Source organism: Monodon monoceros, unplaced genomic scaffold (genome assembly GCF_005190385.1).
Source record: "Monodon monoceros isolate NGI ecotype Baffin Bay Population unplaced genomic scaffold, NGI_Narwhal_1 Super_Scaffold_22, whole genome shotgun sequence".
Taxonomy (NCBI): domain Eukaryota; kingdom Metazoa; phylum Chordata; class Mammalia; order Artiodactyla; family Monodontidae; genus Monodon; species Monodon monoceros.
The window spans coordinates 105,365,177-105,378,846 of NW_021703779.1; positions in this window are offsets into that span (position 1 = coordinate 105,365,177).

Below are 13,670 nucleotides of genomic sequence, written 5' to 3' on the forward strand. Positions count from 1 at the left end.
CAGTACTTACTGCTCTTATGCACAGCATTGGATTCAACTTTTCTATCTCCACACCATTTCAACTTCATATCATGACTCGTGTTCCCTACCTAGATCCTGAATTTGATATGTCTATTTGGTACTGACCACACATTGATGTTCAGTAGTCCTCAAAGACACACTTCTTATTTTCCTATGTCTGATTTCATGTCCCACAACTAAGATGTAAGATGGTTTCACACCCATCATATATAACCTTCTATAACCTCAGAGGCTCATAAAGGCCACATTTTTCCTCACATTTGATCATTTCTCACGTAGAAAGAAGACTGAACAAAATGAAGGTACTTCATTACCCAAAACATATAAAAAGTAAGCATAACATTTATTTATTTACATGAATAAAAGAGCTGTCTTAGCTTTTCAGAAAAAAAGAATTTGTGTGTGTGTGTGTGTGTGTGTGTGTGTGTATGTGTGTATGTAAAGAGAGAGAGAGAGGGAGAGTGCTCTATCTCCAGTAAATATCTTTAATAATGAAATTCTTCTGATGTGTTTGAAATATAAAAGAGTACAATTACATATGCTACCTCAAATTAAACCAAAAGTTTTAACATCCTCTCTTATGAACAATTATACAGATAAATGGGAGGAAATAATGAAAAAATGGCTCTACAAATTAATAATGAATAATTGACAGAAATGACTGAATGAACACATTTTAAGAGTTCTGCTATACATATATCAAAAAGATAAAGACAAACGATGGGCATATTTAATTCAGCAAATGTCAGCCTGAAATTATATCTGTGTTATTCAGAGAAAAGTTTAAATCATATAAATAAACGCTTCAAAGTGAATCAGTGAAAAATAGATATAAAGGAAGAGATCATCATTTCATCTAAAAGTCTAAAGGAGTGATTAGTGCAGATTTCTGCATTGTTTCCTGGCATAAGGTCAGTGCTTTCAATCATGTCTCTTTCTGATTTGTTATACAATACAAATGTCCTTCAAGTGAGAGGGAATATATATTTTTAGACCAGAGACTCACATGATTATCATTCCCATGTTAAGTTCCTAATGATGCTGGTACAATCTAACCCAAAGATTTATGACATAGGAATTTGGAACTTTAGGTCATAGCTTAAGATGGGTTTTTTCATATATGTGGTCTAATTTATGCATTTACATTTGAGTTTGTCTGTCTAGCATTTCCCTCAGTTCATTTGTTTCCTAGTCATAAAAATATAATTCCGAATACACACATTCAAGTTTAACTAGGAAAGATTCAACATAGGATGAAGGGAGTAAATAAATAACACTGTATTCATTATCTGTTGCTGCAATACCCCAAATTCAGTGGCTTAAAACAGCATTTATTATCTCTCAGTTTTTTGTGGCTCAGGCATAGCTTAGCTGGTTCTTGCAGCTCAAGGCTGCTCACAAAGCTTTAATCAGGGCATCTGCTGTGGCTGCAGTCATGGCTATCGGCAGGCCTCAGGTCCTTGCACTCTGTTGACCAGAGATATCAGTTCCTGGCCAGTTTTTATATGGCTACACACCACATGGCAGCTTGCTTCTGAGAGAGAGCAACAGAAGGCGGGGGGGGTGGAGTCTGAAGCTATATTCCTTTCCTAACCAAATCTCAGAAGTGACATCTCACTGCTTCTGCCATATTATTTTTATTACAAGCTATTCAATAAGTCCAGCCGACATTCAAGGGAAGGAAATTGCACAAGTGTGTACATTTCTGGGTGTAAGGAGCACTGGGACCCACCTTAGAGATCATCTACCACAGATACCACAGAAAAGCAGAACAGGAGAAGACTGGGGTAAAAGGTTGAATTATAGAACTAGCTATATCACTTTAGATAAAGCATCTTTTTGGTTTCAAAATATAAAATATGGTCATAAAAACCTCTACACAATTATTTGACTTCTGACCAGTATTCAGAAAATTATATCAACAGTGACTGGATAGCTATTCTTCTTTGTCAAGGGTCAGGAAACTATGGCCTTCAGCCCTGTTTTTGGAAATAAAATTTTATTGGAACAACATCATGCCTGCTTACATATTGCCTATGGCTGGTTTTGGAATGCAACAACAGAGATGAGCAGTTGCTACTATGACCTATGACTTGCAAAGACTGAAATATTTACTATCTGGCCCTTTAAGAAAATGTTGCAAGACCATGTCAATGATAATAATTATAGGTCTCTACAAAAAGCCAAGATTTTGTGGAGGGATTTTTTTCCTTATAGTACAGGCTCAGTTCTCACTATTTCACATCTAGTAAGCAACTATCTAGATAAGTCAATCTCAATTAGATATTACCCAATGCAGGAAGCTTTTCCTAACCACTAAGCATGAGTTAGATGGCTTTCTCTGTGCTGCTGTGGTACTATGTGCATATATCTGAATATTGCATACTATATTGTATCTTTTTTTATTGAGATAAAATTCACCATTTTCACCAATTTAAAGTGTACAGTTCAGTGATTTTAAGTACACTCACAATGTTATACAACCATCACCAGTACCTAATTGTAGAACTTTTTCATAACCACAAAAAGAAATCCAGTAGCCATTAAGTAGTCATTCCCCATTCTCCTCTCCTCTCAACCTCTGGCAATCTCCTTTCTATCTTTATGGATTTGCCTCTTCTGGACATTTCATATAAACGTAATCATACAATATATGGTGGGGAATGCTTTCACTTCTGAACAAGACAGTTTAAAACTCTGCCCTTGATGGGACTTCCCTGGCAGTCCAGTGGTTAAGACACCTCACTTCCATTTCAGCTCAGGTTCAAGCCCTGGTCAGGGAACTAGCATGCCGCATGCCATGTGGCACAGCCAAAAAAAAGAAAACTCTGCCTTTGAAATATATACAATCACTACATTCATTGTACATCTTAAATTTACAAAATTTTATATGTCAATTATACTTTAATAAAACTGAAAAAACCCCTCTGCCTTAGCCTTCACTTCCTGCTTGTGCTGACCCTAAAGATCATCCAGAGGTGAGAGCTTAGGCCTTTCTTAGGTTTACTCTGAGCATGTGCCCAGCCCTGTTCATGAGTGTTACCTTCTAGATTTTCATCTCATTCTCCATTCTCTTTTCCCAAGATTTTGGCTTGTCCATTGTTTGCCCCAACTATTATACTTTACCACTGTTGTCTGTGGCTCAGGCATTTGCCTTGAAATACTTTTGACAAATGCCCCTTGGAAAACTACCTCCATCCTGGGAGAGTTCTTAGTAAAATAAAGGCAAGATTTTAAATTTAGCCCTTCAGAGAACTACAGACAGATCAAAACATGAAGCTACAAATTTTTGAGAATAAAGTCCATTTTGTGCTGTGTGATACTAGGAATCTATACTGGTAATGTGGGCTGTTGCCTTCAAAGCTGCCAGGGAGTAGGGGACACAGTCAGGATAAATAGAAACGTCATAAAATCTCTCTTATTAATATTCAGGTGTTTTTTGTTTGTTTGTTTTACTCAACTAAAGCATTCACCTGATTGCTGTAAATTAGTTTCTGGAGTTTTCATAAAGTTGTTTCTCAGATTTTTGCCAGTTTATTCACTATGTTTGTGGAGAGGTGGACTTTTGAGTTCCCTACAACATCACTTTTGCTGACTGAATATATTTAATCTTAATTATTTGTTTCAATCTCTTTCTTGGGCTTCAATGCCATGAGTCCCTAGAGAACAGAGACTATACCTTGGTCATTTCTGTCTCTCCAGATACTAACAGAGCTTCAGATACATAGAAAGCACTATTAAGTATATGAATGAATAAATTAATATTTGAGATGAAAATATACCCTATTTTATCGACAATTGCATAAATCTTCCAACTCTGGCAAAACCATTGAGGAAATGGGGGCAGGTATCGCTGCTAATGCTTTTGTATGTGTGGATATCAAGGACAGAAATATGGACTCTTTCTGTGTAGCTATTTTGCATCAATGAATTAGGCTACTTATTCTTTTTTTTTTTCACATCTTTATTGGAGTATAATTGCTTTATGTTGTGTTAGTTTCTGCTGTACAACAAAGTGAATCAGCTATATGTATACATATATCCCCATATCCCCTCCCTCTTGAGCTTCCCTCCAACCCTCCCTATCCCACCCCTCTAGGTGGTCACAAAGCACCGAGCTGATCTCCCTGTGTGATACGGCTGCTTCCCACTAGCCATCCATTTTACATTTGTAGCGTATATATGTCCATGCCACTCTCTCACTTCATCCAGCTTACCCTTCCCCCTCCCTGTGTCCTCAAGTCCGTTTTCTACATCTGTGTCTTTATTCCTGTCCTGCCCCTAGGTTCATCAGAACCATTTTTTCTTTCTTGTTTTTTAGATTCCATATATATGTGTTAGCATACGGTATTTGTTTTTCTCTTTCTGACTCACTTCACTCTGTATGACAGACTCTAGGTCCATCCACCTCACTACAAATAACTCAATTTTGTTTCTTTTTATGGCTGAGTAATAATCCACTGTATATATGTCATATCTTTTTTATCCATTCATCTGTCAAAGGACACTTAGGTTGCTTCCATGTCCTGGCTATTGTAAATAGAGCTGCAGTGAACATTGTGGTACATGACTCTTTGAATTATGGTTTTCTCAGGGTGTATTAGGCTACTTATCCTGATCAGATTACTAAACTGGTGGATTAGAGGAAGGTTGCAGACATAGCATGTTAGTATTTAGTTATACAATAGAGTCTCATAATTTGTGCCGTGTATTAAATGTAGAAATATTAACTGAAAGTAAGTACACTTAGGTAGACTTATAACTGTTGAATATCTTACAATGTATGTGTCCTTATTAAATATCAATATTAAAACTAGGGCAAGGTCACTAGTGGTGTACCACAGGTCACTATCTTCTGCATTAAAGCAAAACGTAAGGAAATCCATAAACTAGCTATTACTAGATGCTCATCAATCCTATTTTCACTTCCTGAAAAAAAATAGGAAGACTGTATTTTTTTCAGTCTCCCTTGCAGCTGGTTTCAGTATGTCCAAATGTGTTTTGGCCAATGAAATGTGAACATGTATGATATATATGCTGGGCCTACCTCCTCACCATCATCATTCATGCTCTCTCTCTTCCCCTTTGGCACTTTCTAAGAAGGAAGTAAATGGGAGTTGAATTGAATTATCTGTGGGGGACCTTCTTATATCTGATAGTCTATGATTTTAGGGAATGTAACCGGTAGTGTGGAGGAGCTGAGTAGTTGAGTAAGAGAGCTGACAATATTAGTCAGATTAAGGTATGAGAAACATCCTAAAAATTTCACTGCCTTGGGCTTCCCTGGTGGCGCAGTGGTTGAGAGTCCGCCTGCCGATGCAGGGGACGCGGGTTTGTGCCCTGGTCCGGGAAGATCCCACATGCCGCAGAGCGGCTGGGCCCGTGAGCCATGGCCGCTGAGCCTGCGCGTCCGGAGCCTGTGCTCTGCAACGGGAGAGGCCACAACAGTGAGAGCCCCGTGTACCGCAAAAAAAAAAAAAAAGAAAAAAAAAATTTCACTGCCTTACAAAAGCAAATATTCATTTCTCACTCACCTTACATATCCTTTATAGGTAAGTTTTGGCTCTGCTCTAGGACCTTGTCATTCAAAGTCCCAGGTTGAAAGAACAGCCCTCATCTGAGGCATGTATGTCTTGCTGCAGAGCAAAAAGAGCAATGGTAGAACCACCCAATGTCTCTTGTCACTTCTACTTGGATGGGCCATATATCCCTTCCACTCACATTCTGTTAGCCTAAGCAAGTCACATGAATAAGCCTGACAGCAGTATAGTAGAAATGATAGTCTTCCCACCAGGACAGGCCCCAGGGGGATAGTGGTAGACCTGAATAGAGAGGCAGGGAATAATTTGAACAAATAATACAGTCTACCACAGTAACATACGATTATTCCACCCAGGACAGATTATTTTATATGTATAGTAGGCCCATGTGGTATGCTTTTATAGAGTCAGCCCTCTTTCTATTTAAATATCTCCTCTCAGTGTATCAGTGATTCCACCCTCAAGTGAATTAATTTGAATTCCTCTGCAACAGCAATGGCACAGAAGAAATGGCAATTTTGATTGACGAAAGCTCTCAGTTTCCGTTTTCAATCCCAGATCCATAGAGTGAGAATACTTTAAGTACACTTTAAGGCAAATTCCTATCCCTGAGCCATCACAAAAGGAGAACCTCGTTTCAGATAATTAGATTTTTGATTTGCCAAACAGCTTTGTTACTGCTTCACAACTTCAAGTCCCTTTTTTTCTGGTTTAAACTAAGCTTCATACTACAGTTTTTGTTCTGTTCAATCTTGGTCTTTGTCCTATGGCTGGCTGGCTCTTTATCCAGTTCTGGCTCCTTTAACATTTGATTTTCTTTCTGTCATGTCACCAATACTCTTTACTTAAATATATTCCTAGTGTAGCTTTATTGCTTATATAGCCTGGCCTGGCTTTTGCTTTTGTCTTCAGTTCCCCAGTTCCTACTTCATTCTGACTGAATAACTCACTCACCTGGTGACCCAACAGAACCCCCTTATTTCTCAGCTACTAGTTTAGACACTAGGTGGTGCTATGCCTTTGTCACTGGTCTAGGTTTAATTTCCTGGAATTATATCACTGATTCTGGCAAATGGGATGATTCTGGAGAGTATAGACTGTCAGGAGAAGGGGAAAGTCTTGGAAACCAGGGAGTAGCTGAAAATAGTTTGAATATACAGGTGAAAGTGGGCATTGTAATAGAAGTAGGGGCCTGGAAGAGATTAAGGGTGACAGAACTCACTGTAAATGTTGAAGTGTCATCCTTAGAGAGAATAAATGAAAGCTCTGAAAGAAGGACTGAGAAAGGAATGGGTGCTCTTATAAGCAAGTATAAGATGTACGGTATAACAACTGAAGGACTCCATCATGATAGCCTCACTTTTCTCTGTGGAGAAGCCTGAGACTGAGGGATAGGTGAAGGATAAATGATTTAGCTAAATGAATATTATTTGGAATAGCAACTTTAGAAATTGCTTAAGGTGCTGTCTTAAGCCAGACATATATTAGGAATATAGAGCATTAACCAGTGATTAAGTGATATTTTAGGATGAAGAAATAAATCACAGAAAGCAGAAAGTCTCCACCATCAATGTATACAATATTTTTTGTACGATGAAACCTAAATTAAGGCAGTGGGTTTATTTTGTGTATTTAAAGTTTACCTAATGTTAATCCTATAATATTCCCTGATTTGTCTATTTATTTTTAAACCCTGGCTGTGCAAGGAAATGGAAATCTGAGAACAATTTCCATGGCATTTTTAACATCCTGAAGCAAAAGGCAACCATTTAAATGAATGGAAGGGGTACAACTTCACAGCTGGAAACTGGATTTGACAGTGAGTACCAGTGATAGACTATTTCCTGTGGAGGATATCACAAAGTAATACAGTAACAGTCGAAACAACACTCTTTCTAACACATTGTACTGGCTTCATTTATCTGTTCAATGAATAGGAAATCTACTTAAGCCACAGTGCCAAGAAATGCTATTTCTTTCACCTCAAATGCATTTTTTCACATTGCCTTCATGATAATGGAGAAAAAAGTGTTATAAACAAAAAGAATGTCTTTTATTCCACAGAATGCTTAATTCATGCAGTGAAGCTACTAGCTGAGGTTTCTGTTTGGTTTTTAAGAAATGCAATAATTTAAAATTCATGTCAACAATGAGGCATTTAGGAAACAGATTTATAATCTCGATGATTAAATCTATACACTAGATAGTTTTATATGAAATATGAAACTGTAGGGAAATATGGAAAATATTTGGTGTAGTAAAATCATTATAAGTAAGGTACTTTCATGTGATGACAAACATTATAATGAATTTTTTCTGTTCCTCCCAGATTTAGGATGTTAGTAGAACCTTTTGTGTGAAGTGCAAAGTTTTATTTCATTTTCAAATTTCTATTGTCCTCTGCAAAGCCATTGGTACAGTATTCTCTAAAGCTGTTTGATGTCAAAAGTAAGAAAAATAATAAGCTAGAATGATCTAAAAACTGGGAATATAATAATACAAAGAAGTGCTAACCTGGATCCTTGGTTGGAGAGAGAGTGATAAGGGGATAAGCATTGTTACAGTTTTAATGTCACCATAATGTCTCATCATCACACCACATAGCATGGTTATCCATGTTTTGTCAGATACATTACACGATCCAACCATTTGTATGCATCAAGATTATATAGGACATTAAGTAAAAGCAGAAGTGGATGATAGCATTTTCATAGTGAATTCAGCATTATATATACTCTTTTCAAAATCAAGGACAACTCATAATCTAAGAGATGAACCAAACATTTTAAAAGAAGGAAGGTCATGGATGCAACTAGAAGCTATCGATTTTCACTGGAACTGATAAAATTTTTATTCACTTGGTGCTTTTACAAACTACTAGGCAATATGCATAAATATAGTAGAAAAACATGCTAGTTCTATAAAATAAAAAATAACTATCCCCATGTCCAGAAAAGAGAAATAATTTGCTTGTAGTAAAGTGTGGTCATGGGGCTAGAGCTACACTGAAAATTTCTCCCTGACATATTTGTCTTTGATTGATGGTTGTGGAATGCCAACCTATTTAAACACATATGCACCTACACACTCAATCAAAATTCTGGACATGAATTGATTATTCTTTGACTTTGCTACTGTGCTCAGAAAATAAGGTAGTTATCAGAACACTTGGTCACAACTCCCGGATTACTGATATTAGCATTTTGTAAGTCTAGGCAAAAATATATTGTATAGTTAAGATATTTACAAAATAGAAAGAGAATTATCTGTCGCCTATAAAACTCACAACTAGGGAAAAGACAGATGATACATATATGAAAGGTAGTTAGTAGGAAAGCCTTTAGTAAATTATAAGAACAATAGCAATTTTATAGGTGGACTCCTTTCAAGTACAGATGTGCTCTGGAAAAGTGCTTAAAAACACTTTTTAAAAATCTCGCAGGATTCCTATTGGAAATTAAGAGGTAAAGAGGGATTGGACAGATTATTATCTAAGGAAACTGTGTGGTAAGGTATTTTGAAAGTGAGTTAACCCATTGGAATGTGAAATATTACCCTTTTTAAATGAAGCTTTAGATTTTTTTTTCACCAACTAGTATTAATGTTTGGGACTGTCATAATGTTAAGATTTGAAAAGGGCTTCGTTCAAAAGGGAAAAAAATTAACAAGGCTTTGATGGTAAATATCCACAGTTCTCTATGCAGATTAGATTATTAGCAATAACATGCCACTCATGTTTTTGCCTCACAAACTTTGCACTCACTCTTCCCACTGCTAGAAATAGTCTTCCCTCAAGTATCTATATGAAGCTCCCTCTAATTTTATTCATGTCTCTGCTCAAATGTCCCGTTATCAGAGAAAACTTCTCAGACAGCATATATGTGTGTGTGTGTGTGTATATATATATATATATATACATACATATATATATATCATACATATACATAAATATATACTATCCTCATCTCTCTACCTGTATTTATAGATATCTTCGACTCTAATTCAGCACCAAAGAATTTATTCTAGCCTTTCATCTTGCTTATTGGATCTTTCTCAGACTCTCATTATCTACAATATATTTGTTTATTTGTACATCCATAGTGTAGTTATAAGAAGTTTCATAATCGTATGCTGATACCCCTGTGGGGTGAGGGGGACAGAGGACAACTAAAGTACATTATGTTTACAATTCCTTTTGTCTTTAGCTTTTTCACTATTCAATCAAAACTGAAGAGTCCATCTCTCCTGCAACTTCCCTTGTGCAACCCTTTGTAATTAACTGCTCTTCCAACCCCAGACCATGGTTTCCACTGATTTGTGTTCCATCAGTATAGGTTTACCTTTAAAAGAATGACATACAAATAGAATCATATAATATGTAACTTTCTGACTGACTTCTTTCACTAAGCGAAATACATATGAGAGTTACTGATGTTGCTGTATCAAGAGTTCATTCCTGTTTATTGCTGAGTCGAATTCCATTGTATGGATGCCTGACAATATGCACATCTATTCAGAGTTTGAAGGACATTTAAGATGTTATAAGTTTTTGGCCAATATGAGTAAAACGGCTATATGCAATTACATAAAACCTTCGTGTGAACATAAATTTTCATTTCTCCTGTGTAATTGCTGAGGAGTGGGATGCTTGGGTCATATGGCAAATATATGATTGCATTTATTAGAAACTGCCAAACTAGGATTGAAACCAAGATGGCGGAGTAGAAGGACGTGCTCTCACTCCCTCTTGCGAGAGCACCAGGATTGCAACTAGCTGCTGGACAGTCATCAACAGGAGGACACTGGAACTCACCAAAAAAAGATACCCCACATCTAAGGACAAAGGAGAAGCCACAGTGAGACAGTAGGAGGGGCGCAACCACAGTAAAATCAAGTCCCATAACTGCTGGGTGGGTGACTCACAGACTGGAGAACACTTATACCAGAGAAGTTCACCCACTGGAGTGAAGGTTCTGAGCTCCACATCAGGTTTCCCAAACTCGGGGTCCGGCAACGAGAGGAGGAATTCCTAGAGGATCAGGCTTTGAAGGCTACTGGGATTTGATTGCAGGTCTTTGCCAGAACTGGGGGAAACAGAGACTCCACACTTGGAGGGCACACACAAAGTGGTGTGCACATCGGGACCCAGGGGAAGGAGCAGTGACCCCAGGGGAAACTGAACCAGACCTACCTGCTAGTGTTGGAGGGTGTCCTGAGGAGGCGGGGGCTGGCTGTGGCTCACCATGGGGACAAGGACACTGGCAGCAGAAGTTCTGGGAAGTACTCCTTGGCGTGAGCCCTCCCAGAGTCAGCCATTAGCCCCACCAGAGAGCCCAGGTAGGCTCCAGTATTGGGTTGCCTCAGGCCAAACAACCAACAGGGAGGGAACCCAGCTCCACCCATCAGCAGTCAAGTGGATTAAAGTTTTACTGAGCTCCGCCCACCAGAGCAACAGTCAGCTCTACCCACCACCAGTCGCTCCCATCAGGAAGCTTGCATAAGCCTTTTGGATAGCCTCATCCACCAGAGGGCAGACAGCAGAAGCAAGAAGAACTACAATCCTGCAGCCTGTGGAACAAAAACCACATTCACAGAAATATAGACAAGATGAAAAGGTAGAGGGCTATGTACCAGGTGAAGGAACAAGATAAAACCCCAGAAAAACAACTAAATGAAGTAGAGATAGGCAACCTTCCAGAAAAAGAATTCAGAATAATGATAGTGAAGATGATCCAGGACCTCAGGGAAAAGAATAGAGGCAAAGATCGAGAAAATGCAAGAAAAATAACAAAGACCTAGAAGAATTAAAGAACAAACAAACAGAGATGAACAATACAATAATTGAAATGAAAACTACACTACAAGGAATCAATAGCAGAAAAACTGAGGCAGAAGAATGGATAAGTGACCTGGAAGACAGAATGGTGGAATTCAATGCTGCAGAACAGATGAAAGAAAAAAGAATGAAAAGAAATGAAGAGAGCCTAAGAGACCTCTGGGACAACATTAAACACAACAACATTCGCATTATAGGGGTCCCAGAAGGAGAAGAGAGAGAGAAAGGACCCAAGAAAATATTTGAAGAGATTATAGTCGAAAACTTAGCTAACATGGGAAAGGAAATAGCCACCCAAGTCCAGGAAGTGCAGAGAGTCCCATACAGGATAAACCCAAGGAGAAACACGCTGAGACACATAGTAATCAAATTGACAAAAATTAAAGACAAAGAAAAATTATTGAAAGCAACAAGGGAAAAACAACATACAAGGGAACTCCCATAAGGTTAACAGCTGATTTCTCAGCAGTAACTCTACAAGCCAGAAGGGAGTGGCATGATATATTTAAAGTGATGAAAGGGAAGAACCTACAAGCAAGATTACTCTACCCGGCAAGGATCTCATTCATATTCAATGGAGAAATCAAAAGCTTTACAGACAAGCAAAAGCTAAGAGAATTCAGCACCACCAAACAAGCTCTACAACAAATGCTAAAGGAACTTCTCTAAGTGGGAAACACAAGAGAAGAAAAAGACCTACAAAAACAAACCCAAAACAATTAAGAAAATGGTAATAGGAACATACATATTGATAATTACCCTAAACGTGAATGGATTAAATGCTCCAACCAAAAGACACAGGCTTGCTGAACAGATACAAAAACAAGACCCATATATATGCTGTCTACAAGGGACCCACTTCAGACCTAGGGACACATTCAGACTGAAAGTGAGGGGATGGAAAAAGATACTCCATGCAAATGGAAATCAAAAGAAAGCTGGAGTAGCTATACTCATATCAGATAAAATAGACTTTAAAATAAAGAATGTTACAAGAGACAAGGAAGGACACTACATAATGATCAGGGGATCAATCCAAGAAGAAGATATCACAATTATAAATATATATGCACCCAACATAGGAGCACCTCAGTACATAAGGCAACTGCTAACAGCTCTAAAAGAGGAAATCAACAGTAACACAGTAATAGTGGGGGACCTTAACACCTCACTTACACCAATGGACAGATCATCCAAAATGAAAATAAATAAGGAAACAGAAGCTTTAAATGACACAATAGACCAGATAGATTTAATTGATATTTATAGGACATTCCATCCAAAAACAGCAGATTACACTTTTTTCTCAAGTGCGCACAGAACATTCTCCAGGATAGATCACATCTTGGGTCACAAATCAAGCCTCAGTAAATTTAACAAAATTGAAATCATATCAAGCATCTTTTCTGACCACAATGCTGGGAGACTAGAAATGAATTACAGGGAAAAAAACACAAACGCATGGAGGCTAAACAATACGTTACCAAATAACCAAGAGTTCACTGAAAAAATCAAAGAGGAAATCAAAAAATACCTAGAGACAAATGACAATGAAAACACGACGATCCAAAACCTATGGGATGCAGCAAAAGCAGTTCTAAGAGGGAAGTTTATAGGTATACAAGCCTACCTCAAGAAACAAGAAAAATCTCAAATAAACAATGTAACCTTACACCTAAAGGAACTAGAGAAAGAAGAACAAACAAAACCCAAAGTTAGCAGAAGGAAAGAAATCATAAAGATCAGATCAGAAATAAATGAAAAAGAAATGAAAGAAACGATAGCGAAGATCAATAAAACTAAAAGCTGGTTCTTTGAGAAGATGAACAAAATTGATAAACCATTAGCCAGACTGATCAAGAAAAAGAGGGAGAGGACTCAAATCAATAAAGTTAGAAATGAAAAAGGAGAAGTTACAACAGACACTGCAGAAATACAAAGCATACTAAGAGACTACTACAAGCAACTGTATGCCAATAAAATGGACAACCTGGAAGGAATGGACAAATTCTTAGAAAGGTATAACCTTCCAAGACTGAACTGGGAAGAAATAGAAAATATGAACAGACCAAACAAAGCAATGTAATTGAAACTGTGATTAAAAATCTTCCCACAAACGAAAGTCCAGGACCAGATGGCTTCACAGGTGAATTCTATCAAACATTTAGAGAAGGGCTAACACCCATCCTTCTCAAACTCTTGCAAAAAATTGCAGAGGAAGGAACACTCCCAAACTAATTGTATGTGGCCACCAACACCCTGATACCAAAACC